The sequence below is a fragment of the Arachis ipaensis genome, chromosome B09, assembly GCF_000816755.2.
Source record: "Arachis ipaensis cultivar K30076 chromosome B09, Araip1.1, whole genome shotgun sequence".
In the NCBI taxonomy this organism is placed as follows: Eukaryota; Viridiplantae; Streptophyta; class Magnoliopsida; order Fabales; family Fabaceae; genus Arachis; species Arachis ipaensis.
The window spans coordinates 22,854,936-22,867,536 of record NC_029793.2 but is presented as its reverse complement, the minus strand read 5'-3'; positions in this window follow the sequence as shown (position 1 = coordinate 22,867,536).

Below are 12,601 nucleotides of genomic sequence, written 5' to 3'. Positions count from 1 at the left end.
CGATCCAAGCCCGAATTGATTTCAATTCCCTCCATCTTGCTCCAACCAAAGCAACGTTCCTCTCCTCTCTAATCAAGTCAAATCAAGACTTCAGAAAAAGTAAGAAAGAGAAAGAGAAGAAAAGCTTACTCCATAAGCCAGTAACCAAAGAAGCAAGAAAGAGAAAATTTAAGCTTGAAGCACAGAAGCTAAAGCAGAAAATCTAATCCAAATCAAGCTTAGGTTAAAGGTAATCCATCTTATCTTGCATGCATCAGATCTTCATCCCTTCTTCCCAACTCTCTGCACTATCCGAAAATGGCATTCAAGGTAAAGTTGATCTCTGTTCTTCACTGCTACAAATCCACGGTCACAAGAGATTCTTGGGGACCAAGTTGCATTTCTATGGTTCAGATTTGGTTGACCATGAGAAGATTTCCATGGTTACTGTTTTGTGGCTTTTGGTCAAAATGAGGAAGTCAGAGGGAAAGTTTCTTCTCTGAGGATTAAGGTGAAAAAGTAAATCTGTGGGTTGGTGAAGCTCAAGGCTCAAGGTGTTGACCTTGGAAGAAGAACTCAGCCACATGCAAGGAGATAAAAGAAGCTTGCTGTTCATTCAGAAAGCAAGGAGAGAAAACCAGTGAATAGAGGTTTTGTTCTGAGAGAGCTCTTTGAAGAAGTTCAACTAACTGGACAGTGTAACCTAATCAAAGGTGCATTCCGCCAATATGAAGAACTAAATCAGAGGCTTGCTAATCTGGTTTTTCGCATAGCACAGAGGCTGTTGATGAAGTCAATCTCCTTCATGTTTTACTGATTGTAATGTACTTTTCTATGTTTATCTTTCTGTAATTTTTTGTGAGAAAAGGCATTGTGAGAAAGCTCAAGTAAAAGCCATGAGTGGAAAAAGGCTGAGTGAAACACTTGAGAGAAAAGCCTAGAGTTATTTTCATATTTCTTTAGGTGTGTTTATGTCTTGTATCTTGTACCTGTGAGGTATCCCTTTCTTAGTTGGGTTAGCACTAAGAGTGAATAGTTAGGTATTAGCATAACCAATGTCAAGTTAGGTTAGAACTTGAGTGTGAAAGGATTGTGTCAATCCTGTGGAATTGGTGTATGTAATACTGTTAACTATAGTGAAATTCTTCCATAGTTGTGGAGGAGACTGGACATAGGTTGCATAGCACAAGGCAACCGAACCAGGATACATGCTGGTGTTAGCTTTTCTCTTCTCTGCTGTGTTCTATTTTCTGATATTCATGAGACAAAAATAAATTGTCTCATAAATTTCCGCTGCTAAGTTAAAACAGAATCAGAATTGCAAATTTGTTTTAAAAGGGTAACAACAGCAACTAAAAGGAAGGCATAGATTCAACCCCCCTTCTCTAAGCCTACCACAACCTTCAATTGGTATCAGAAGCTAAGGTCTCAAGAATCAAGCTTAACCGCTTGGAGCAAAGATCCAATGGCAAACAATCTGGACACAACCACAATTGCCTACACCCTCACTGAAGGCCAGTCAAACAACAGGCCACCTTTCTTTAACGGAAAGAACTATTCCTACTGGAAAGAAAGGATAAGGATCTTCATCCAATCCATTGACTACAACTTATGGAAGATCGTTGTGAGTGGTCCCAAGATCCCAACAAAAACAAGTGCTGATGGAGTGGTGACTCCGAAAGAAGAAGCTGAATGGAATGAAGATGACAAAAAGAAGATAGAGCTGAACGCTAAAGCAATCAACCTTCTTCATTGTGCTATCAGCTTTGAAGAGTACCGGAAGGTGTCTAGATGCAAGACAGCCAAAGAAATCTGAGAAAAACTCCAGGTTACATATGAAGGCACTAAACAAGTCAAAGAAACGAGGATTGATATGCTGCGAAAAGAGTACGAGATGTTTAGCATGAAGGATGGAGAAAGCATTGATGAAGCATTTGAGAGATTCTCAATCATAATCAACAACCTTGATGCTATGGGTACAAACTATGCAGAACAAACCTTGGTGAGAAAACTTCTTAGAAGCCTCACAAAAGAGTGGGAAAACACTGCCACTGTCCTAACCGAGAGTAACAACATAAGTCCCATAACCTATGATGAGCTGAGAGGAAAACTCCTTGCCTATGAAGCCACACACACAAATACAGACTCAAAGAAAAAGGGAATAGCCCTCAAGTCACAAATAGAACTGAAAGAGAGTGAGTCTAGTGATGGTATTTCAGATGACGAACTTTTGTTTTTTGCTAGGAGATTTAGAAGGATGATGAAGAACAAGGGCAAATACAAAGGTTCAAGTTCAAAGGAGCACAAGATAGACTTGAGCAAAGTGACGTGCCATCATTGCAAGGAGGCTGGACACTTCAAGTCAAGCTGTCCAAAGCTCAAAAAGGAGGACAAAGGAAAGAAGGAAAGGAAGAGAGTACTCATGGCAGCATGGGAGGATCTTGAGAATGACTCAAATGAAGAAGAAGAATCTGAAGGAGATGACAAAGGCTGTTTCATGGCTGGAAACAACAATCTTGATGAGGTAAATTATTATGATTTGACCATTGAGGACTTGCATGTTATTATTGATGATCTCACTTTAAACACCTCAAAACTGCTTGACAAATACAATGAATGCAGATCTGAAAGAGATGTGTTAAGAGCTGAAAATGAATTTTTAAAAGAAAAAGTGAAGGAATCTGAATGTGCTTTGGACATCATTGAAGAAAACAGATTTCTAAAATCTGAACTTGAAAAATTAAAAGGAAAGCACATTGTGGATCCGTCACATGAGTTAATTGCTGAAAATAAAAGATTAAATGATATGATTAAAAGGCTGAATGGTGACTTAGCAAAATTTGCTCAAGGTTCTAGTAACTTGGACAAATTACTTGCAATTCAAAAACCATTGTTTGAAAAATCTGGTTTAGGCTACATAGCCAAGGAAGATGCATTTTCTAATATTTCCTCTATAAAGTTTGTGGCTTCTTCATCAAATACCAAAACCATACTAAACAAATCTGGTATTGAAAATGCTCCAACACTTGAAGAAAAATTTGATGAAGTATACACAAGTGAAACTGAGCCTTCACCAAGAACTGAACCGAGTTCAAACCGGCCAGGTTTGGGTTATATTTCGAAAAATGAGACTGTTTTCAAGAAACCACCATTTTACAACAAAACCTCATATTCGAAAGGTAAAAATGTTCAAAAAAATTCTGGTGAAAATACTTTTGCAAAGAGGAATAACTTTATTAAAAATCAGTTTGTTAAAAGAAACGCATCTCCTCCAAAAACCAGAAAATTTCAAAACTCTTGGAATATCTCACAACTTCTCTTGTCCAAGAACACCACAACAAAATGGTGTTGTGGAAAGAAGAAATAGAAGCCTACAAGAGATGACAAGAGCCATGCTTTGTGAGAGTAATGTTCCAAAATTCCTTTGGGCTGAAGCGGTTAACACAGCTTGCCACATTTTGAATAGAACAATCATAAGAAAATTTTTGAAGAAAACCCCTTATGAACTTTGGAAAGGCTACCCACCAAACTTAGATTACTTACACATCTTTGGATGCAAATGTTTTGTCTTAAATAACAAAAAAAATTTGGGTAAATTTGATCCAAAGGCTTATGAGTGTTTGTTTGTAGGATATTCCACAACTAGTAAAGCATATAGGGTTTATCATCAAGATGCTAGGATTATTGAGGAGTCCATACATGTTACATTTTGTGATACTAACTTGGTACAAAGTATTTTGGAAGACTGTGATGCAGGAAATCAAGCTCAAAAGGAGGATGAAACTGCTCAGAATCATGGAAAAGAAAATTCTGGACAAGCTGAACCAGAAACAGCAAATGCTGAAAATTCAAGAGACAATTCCATTTTGTCTCATGAATCTGAAGGAAATTCTGCAGACAGCAGCACACAGAATCCCTTGGTGACTGAATCTGCGTCCAAGTCCACCAGACCTCGTGAATGGAGATTCTTGAAAAATTATCCTGAGGAATTTGTCATTGGGGACGTCTCTCATGGAGTGCAAACAAGGTCTTCCACTAGAAAGGCAAATGAAGGATCAAACATTGCCCTTCTTTCACAAATAGAGCCTCAAAACGTCAAGGAAGCACTTAGTGACCCTTCTTGGGTTAAAGCTATGGAGGATGAGCTTCTTGAGTTTGAAAAGAACCAAGTATGGACTTTGGTTCCAAGGCCAAGTGGAAAGAAAGTGACTGGCACCAAGTGGATATTTCGGAACAAGTTGGGAGAAGATGGTAGCATTGCAAGAAATAAGGCAAGGCTAGTGGCACAAGGATATGACCAAGAAGAAGGAATAGACTTTGATGAATCCTTTGCCCCTGTTGCCCGAATGGAAGTCATAAGACTTCTCTTAGCTTATGCTGCATTTTGTGGTTTCAAATTATACCAAATGGATGTGAAATGTGCATTTTTGAATGGAGTGATAGATAGAGAAGTGTATGTGGAGCAGCCTCCTGGTTTTGAAAATAAAGAGCATTTTGATCAAGTTTTCAAACTATCTAAAGCTCTCTATGGTTTAAGACAAGCTCCTAGAGCTTGGTATGAGAGACTTAGCTCTTTTCTTTTGAAAAATAGTTTTCAAAGAGGCACCACTGACACAACTCTATTCATCAAGAACTCTAATGATTCTTTTATTCTAGTCCAAATATATGTTGATGACATTATTTTTGGATCAGCAAATGAATCCCTTTGTTCTGAATTTGGAAAACTCATGACAAGTGAATTTGACATGAGTATGATGGGTGAACTTAATTTCTTCCTTGGGCTGCAAATTAAACAAACTGAAAAGGGTATTTTCATTCATCAAGAGAAGTATGCCAAGGAATTAGTTAAGAAATTTGGTATGGAAAATGCCAAACCCATGGGAACTCCCATGCATCCTAATTCTAAATTAGATAAGGGAGAAACTGAGAAAGATGTTAATGAGACTAGGTATAGAGGAATGATTGGCTCTCTTATGTACTTAACTTCCTCTAGACCCGATATTGTGCAAAGTGTTGGATTGTGTTCTAGGTTCCAATCCAAACCAAAAGAGTCACATCTTTCTGCAGTTAAAAGGATCATTAGATATGTTCATGGCACATCCAATTTTGGTCTTTGGTATCCTAAGATTGATGATTTTTCTGCAGTTGGTTATTGTGATGCAGATTTTGCTGGTGATAGAGTTGACAGAAGGAGCACTTCTGGTTTATGTTGCTTCCTTGGGAAGTCCCTAAATGTATGGTCAAGTAAGAAGCAACCAACAGTGGCCCTTTCCACTGCAGAGGCTGAGTATATAGCTGCTTCTTCTTGTTGTTCTCAGCTTTTATGGTTAAAAACACAGCTCGCTGATTACAAATTAAAGGCTGAAAATATTCCCCTGCTGTGTGATAATATGAGTGCCATTAATATTTCTAAAAATCCAGTTTTGCACTCTAGGACTAAACATATTGAAGTGAAATTTCACTCAATAAGAGAACATGTCCAAAAAGGAGATATTAGTATTCAATTTGTTAAATCAGATGAGCAATTAGCAGATATTTTTACAAAACCATTAGCTGAGGATAGATTCTGCATGCTTAGGACTTGTCTAGGAATTTTGAGTTATGATTCCTTGTTTGAAAAATGCTGATGTATTTGCTGGAGCTTTTTGTCTCATAAACATGCATGAGACAATTCTGGGCAGGTGATGAACGTTTCCATCAAGTCAACGTGTTCTGGCCTTGTTTCAAATAAATCTCAATCTGGGCCAACCTCAATATTCAAATCAAGAGTGGTCCAAATGTGTTTCATTAATTTCATATCACCTCAAGGCCCAAATATGAATGTTACAATCTTGTTTTTTAGTTTTTGATGAATTGTGTGTTTCATAAAAGGCTTTCACTAAATGTTTTGTGGCCCAAAAAGTGTTTCAGGTTAATTTTGTTGTTTTTTAAAATTTCAAAAATTAATTTTTTAAATTTTTAAAATCAAATAAAATCTTTCTTGAATGAGGTCATGTCTTTTCAAGTCTTTTCAAATGGTGATGCAGTTGCATGGTTTTAGAAATTTACTTTTGGGTACGGTTACCAACACTCCCTCTCTTCCCTCCATAACTCCTTCTTTATCCCTTCGGTTTTCACCACTACCCACACTACTCTCTTTCTTCTTAAATCAAAAAACCACCAAATGAGGAAGAAAACCATAGCTCACAAGCCTCCTAGAGAAAAGGTGTATAAACTTCCATCCAAACCCTCCACTCGCTCCCAAGACCAAACCTTCACACCTTCACCGTCTCCTCCTACCTCTCCTCCACGCACGATTCCCATGGCGCGAACCAAGACCACTCCAAAGTACCCTGCTCCTGCCAAGCCAATGCCACCACCTAAGACGACGCCCTCCAAACCGAGCTCTTCGAAACCTGGCTCATCCAAAGGGAAGCGTCCTGCTGTTGCAGAACCTGTTCCTGAGACAGCAAAACCTCAGTCAAGGTCTGTCCCTGTTCGATCACAAAGAGGTAACCCTCATCGCCCTCTCACATCTGTTAGAGAACCAGACATTGATCCTTTTGCTCACAAGTCATACTACATGACATCTCACTCAGACTTTAACCCCCATCGTTTCAAATCTGCCATGAACCATGATTTTTATGAGGGAGTCGTTCAGTATCGTACTCTATGTCCATCTTTTCTGGCTGATTTACCTGATTTGAAAAAGAAAGATTTTTCTTTTTGTTAAAAATTTGGAATTTTTAGACTGGAATCACCTTTTCAAAATCAAAAAACCTGTATATCCTCAGTTGGTCAAAGAATTTTATACAAACATGACTTACCATGAAGGAAGTGTGCATTCGTATGTTAAGGGCAGAGACATTATCTTGAATAATAAAACTATCAGTGACTCCTTGAAGTACACTGATATTGGGCCGTGTGCTTATACCTCTGTGAAATGGGATGAAGGTGTTGGTATTTCTTACCATGATGCTTTGGCTCACATTTGTGAACATGTTTCCCTAATTGATGGCATCACACCCACTCACAAAGCCCTGGGATATGAACGTGCTCAGTTGCACCAAATTGTTAATCACATCTTGATTCCTCAAAGTGGTTCATATCAAAGGGTCTCTTACACTGACACACTTGTTTTGTATGACCTAATCACTAAAACAGAAATCTCTTTTGCCTACTTGATGGCTAGATACATGTTTAATTCTGTTAGAAGTATAAAAGATAAAGCACTACCTTATGGCATGTTTTTAACTTGCATATTTGAGAATTTTGGTGTTGACCTGTCAAATGAGGATTATGAAAACAGACATTCATACCTAAAAGGGGGTGGTTCAGTGAAACAGCAAAAAGGACCAACTCGATCTGAGAGAGTGGTTCTAGATGATGATGATGAAGAGTTCATTCCTGATGATTCTACTGCTCCTTCCACTGAGGGTACTTCCATCTCCACTGGGAAGAAATCTACTCTGCTGAATGTGGTGAGGGATGTTGCTCAAGAGTTTGTTTTCCAATCGAATCACTTGATTGAATTGAGCAAAGAGAAAAGGAAGCTGGCTAGCAAGTATGAGAACTTCCTGAAGAAATCAAGGGATAGGGTGGCTGTACTGATGACTTTCATTGACAACCTTCAAAATGATGAAGACATTGCCACGGATGTTGAAGAGGAAGCTGCTTCTGAGGGGAATGGTTCTGATGCCTAGGATTTGTCTCATAAAACTGTTGTTGCTGCTCTCTTTTTGTCTCATGATTTCTGCTTCTTTAGTACTTTTGAACTGTTTCATTTTGGATGACTGTAATAACTCTGGATATTACTGCACCTTTGGTAGTTTAGTTAGTATTTTGGACTGTGCACTAACCTTTCTTGCAGGGTTTATAGTGATGTTTTTGTTGATCTTGCCAGTCGTCCACCCTTGATGACAAAAGGGGGAGTAATAGTAGGATAAGCATTTTTTGACATTGATGCAGCCATCAGTTTTTCTTTTGAAATTTTTGTCAAATTGCTGCACTAAAATTTAATTCTACATGCTGAATACTGATGCTGATAATATTAGCTTGATATTGGGCTGATTATGTGATGTTGCTCATTTGATATTCCTTGTACAAGATAAATTGTGCATAGCTCTTCATTATGCTCTCTTTAAGAACAATGTGAAACAGGAACAAAGAGAAGAGCATAAATCTAGGGGGAGCAAATCTTGAAAAGGAAAGGGGGAGCAACATAAAAGCAAATGACAAAAATCAAAGGGAGCTTCTAAACCTTACTCAAACTCATTTCTTTTGCTTATTGCTTAAATCATGTTTGTCATCAAGGGGGAGATTGTTGAGTTAAGAAATTAACTAAATTAATTAGTGATGACAAACATTATTTTTGGGAAAATAAATAATTAGTGTTGATTAATTATAATTACATATTACTAATTATTTATAAAACTGCTGCAGGCCAAAATCTGATTTACAACCCAAATGGAAGGGAAAATAAAACAAGGGAAATGGGTTAATGAAATAAACAAAGCCCAAAAGGATTCAAAGCTGAGAAATCAAAACGGGCCAAGCTAATGGATACCCGATCCAAGCCCGAATTGATTTCAATTCCCTCCATCTTGCTCCAACCAAAGCAACGTTCCTCTTCTCTCTAATCAAGTCAAATCATTTTGTTCTGAGAGAGCTTTTTGAAGAAGTTCAACTAACTGGACAGTGTAACCTAATCAAAGGTGCATTCCGCCAGTATGAAGAACTAAATCAGAGGCTTGCTAATCTGGTTTTTCGCATAGCACAGAAGCTGTTGATGAAGTCAATCTCCTTCATGTTTTACTGATTGTAATGTACTTTTCTATGTTTATCTTTCTGTAATTTCATGTGAGAAAAGGCATTGTGAGAAAGCTCAAGTAAAAGCCATGAGTGGAAAAAGGCTGAGTGAAACACTTGAGAGAAAAGCCTAGAGTTATTTTCAGATTTCTTTAGGTGTGTTTATGTCTTGTATCTTGTACCTGTGAGGTATCCCTTTCTTAGTTGGGTTAGCACTAAGAGTGAATAGTTAGGTATTAGCATAACCAATGTCAAGTTAGGTTAGAACTTGAGTGTGAAAGAATTGTGTCAATCTTGTGGAATTGGTGTATGTAATACTGTTAATTATAGTGAAATTCTTCCATAGTTGTAGAGGAAACTGGACGTAGGTTGCATAGCACAAGGCAACCGAACCAGGATACATGCTGGTGTTAGCTTTTCTCTTCTCTGCTGTGTTTTGTTTTCTGATATTCATGAGATAAAAATAAATTGTCTCATAAATTTCCGCTGCTAAGTTAAAACAGAATCAGAATTGCAAATTTGTTTTAAAAGGGTAACAACAGCAACTAAAAGGAAGGCATAGATTCAACCCCCCCTTCTCTAAGCCTACCACAACCTTCAATTTGGGTGTGCGATACATGTTCCCATTGCACCACCTAATCGCACCAAAATGGGACCCCAAAGAAAATTGGGGATATATGTTGGATATGATTCTCCCTCTATAGTGAGGTGTCTTGAGATACAAACGGGAGATGTATTTAAAGCCCGGTTTGCGGATTGTCATTTTGATGAATAAAAATTTCCAACATTAGGGGGAGAGAATAAGCTTCCTGAAAAGAAACTTAATTGGAATGCATCATCGTTGATGCATTTAGATCCTCAATCAGGGCAATGTGAACTAGAAGTTCAAAAGATTATACATTTGCAAAGAATAGCAAATGAATTGCCTGATGCATTTTCGATACAAAGAGGATAACCAAATCTTATATACCAGCGAAAAATGCCCCAATTCGAATTGATGTCCTAGTAGGACAAGTAGCCACTGAAGCAAATTCACGCCAGAAGCGTGGCAGGGCGGAAAATGCCCCAATTCGAATTGATATCCCAGTAGGACAAATAGCCACTGAAGCAAATACATGCCAGAAGCGTGGCAGGCCTGTCAGTTCCAAAGATAAAAATCCTCGAAAGAGAAAAGAGGTAAATATGATTCCTGTTGAAAAAGACATTGTAAAGACACTTGCAGCTGTCCAAAATTCTGATATAACGCCAGAAGACGTTCAGGTACCTGAAAATTATGAAAATGATGAGATCTCGATAAATTATGTCTTTACAGGAGAGAAATGGGACCGAAATAAGACAATTGTCAATTAAATATTTGCATATAATGTGGCATTAAATATCATGCATGAAAGTAAGGATCTTGAGCCAAGATCAGTCGAAGAATGTCGATAAAGGAATGATTGGCCAAAATAGAAAGAAGCCATGAAGGCTGAATTAGACTCACTTGCAAAACGTGAAGTCTTCGGACCTCTAGTCCGTACACCTGAAGATGTAAAACCTGTTGGATACCGATGGGTATTTGTGAGAAAACGAAATGAGAGAAATAAAGTTGTGCGCTACAAAGCCCGACTTGTGGCACAAGGTTTTTCACAAAGGCCCGGTATAGATTATGAAGAAACGTATTCCCCTGTAGTGGATGCGATAACATTGTGTTATTTGGTCAGTTTATCTGCATATCATAAACTGCATATGCATTTAATGGATGTGGTAACAGCCTATTTATACGGCTCATTAGATCGGGATATCTATATAAAAGTCCCTGAAGGGCTAAAGATGTCTAAACCATCCAATGAATTTTTGCAGGGGTCATACTCAGTTAAATTGCAAAGATCTTTATACGGTCTAAAGCAATCTGGACGAATGTGGTATAATCGTCTTACTGAGTATCTGACCAAAAACATATTCAAGAATGATGATATCTGCCCATGTGTTTTCATAAAGAAAACTGCATCTGGATTCATTATAATTGCTGTGTACGTTGATGATTTAAATATCATTGGGACTCCTGAAGAGATTCCAACAATTATAAAAACTCTAAAGGAAGAGTTTGAGATGAAAGTTCTAGGAAAGACTAAATTTTGTCTCGGCCTGTAGATCGAGCATACAAAAAATGGGATCTTTATTCATCAAACAACATACACAGAGAAGATCTTGAAAAGATTTTATATGGATAAGTCACATCCCTTGAGTACCCCAATGATCATAAGATCTTTGGATGTGAAAAAGGATCAATTCCGTCCTAAAGAAGAAAATGAAGATATCCTTGGTTCAGAAGTACCATATCTTAGTGCCATTGGAGCGCTAATGTATCTTGCTAATAATACGCGACCTGACATATCATTTGCAATGAATTTACTAGCAAGGTATAGTTCCTCTCCAACCAGAAGACATTGGAGTGGAATCAAACAAATCTTTCGATGTCTTCATGGAATGGTTGATTTGGGATTATTTTATCCCTATGGATCCAAGTCACAATTAGTTGGCTATGCAGATGCTGGATACCTGTCTGACCCACATAAAGGGAGATCTCAAACAGGATACCTGTTCAGATATGGTGGAACAGCTATATCATGGAGGTCCACGAAATAGACAATTACTGTAACATCCTCTAATCATGCTGAAATACTAGCGATACATGAAGCTAGTCGCGAGTGTTTTTGGCTGAGGAGTGTGATCCAATATATTCTATCATCATGTGGACTGATTGATAAGAAGATAGCTCCAACTGTCCTGTTTGAAGATAATATAGCATGTATTGCTCAACTTAAAGGCGGATACATCAAAGGTGATAGAACAAAGCATATTTCTCCCAAATTCTTCTTCACTCATGATCTTCAAAATCAAGGGACAATTGATGTCCAACAGATCCGCTCAAGTGACAATCTGGCAGATTTATTTACAAAGTCACTCCCAAAATCCTCCTTTGAAAGATTGGTACATGAGATTGGGATGCGCCGATTTCGAGACATCAACTGATGTCGACAAGAGGGGAAGACTGTACTCTTTTTTCCTTGGTCAGGTTTTTTCCCATTGGGTTTTTCTTGACAAGGTTTTTAATGAGGCAGTCCCCATCACTAAAGGATATTGTACTCTTTTTCCTTCACTAAGGTTTTTTTTTTCCCACTGAGTTTTTCTTTAGTAAGGTTTTAACGAGGCAATAATCCTAAATGGTCATCCAAGGAGGAGTGTTGTGATAAGATTTGTTACGTGGATGCCTATTTATGATGGGCGATGCAGTATTCTCAAAAAAGAATGCTTTTAATAAGTGTTTGAAAAAGTTAGCTCCTGTACCTATATAAATAGAGGCTCAAGCCTCTCACAGTAACACAATAATAAGAATATTAAAATATTTCTCACTCTCTCTCTTTCATACTATTCTCCTTCTTACATACTTTATAATATTATTAAATATATTAATTGATATAGTAGTTTTAGTGAATATTATTACTATAATTATCTAATTATATTTCTATATTTTATATTTATTACTTCTTCCTTATTTATTTAATTATTTTACAACAGTATGAATAATTTTTGGGTTAATCATTTGTTTTTTAGTGAGCTAGTAATTGACGATGTTATCCTTGTAAAAGCTTTTAAAAGACGAAAAGGAACAGATAGAATACACTGGCTGAAAAGTTAATGAGAGCCATAAAGATTATAGCTATTTTTCTTACTTTTTCTACCATTATTATTGTAACATGTGTCATCTCATGGTTCCTACTTATTAATGTTCAATAATAAAAGAATAATTTTATACATCTAAATTTTTTTGTTAACAAAATTTAATTAAGTT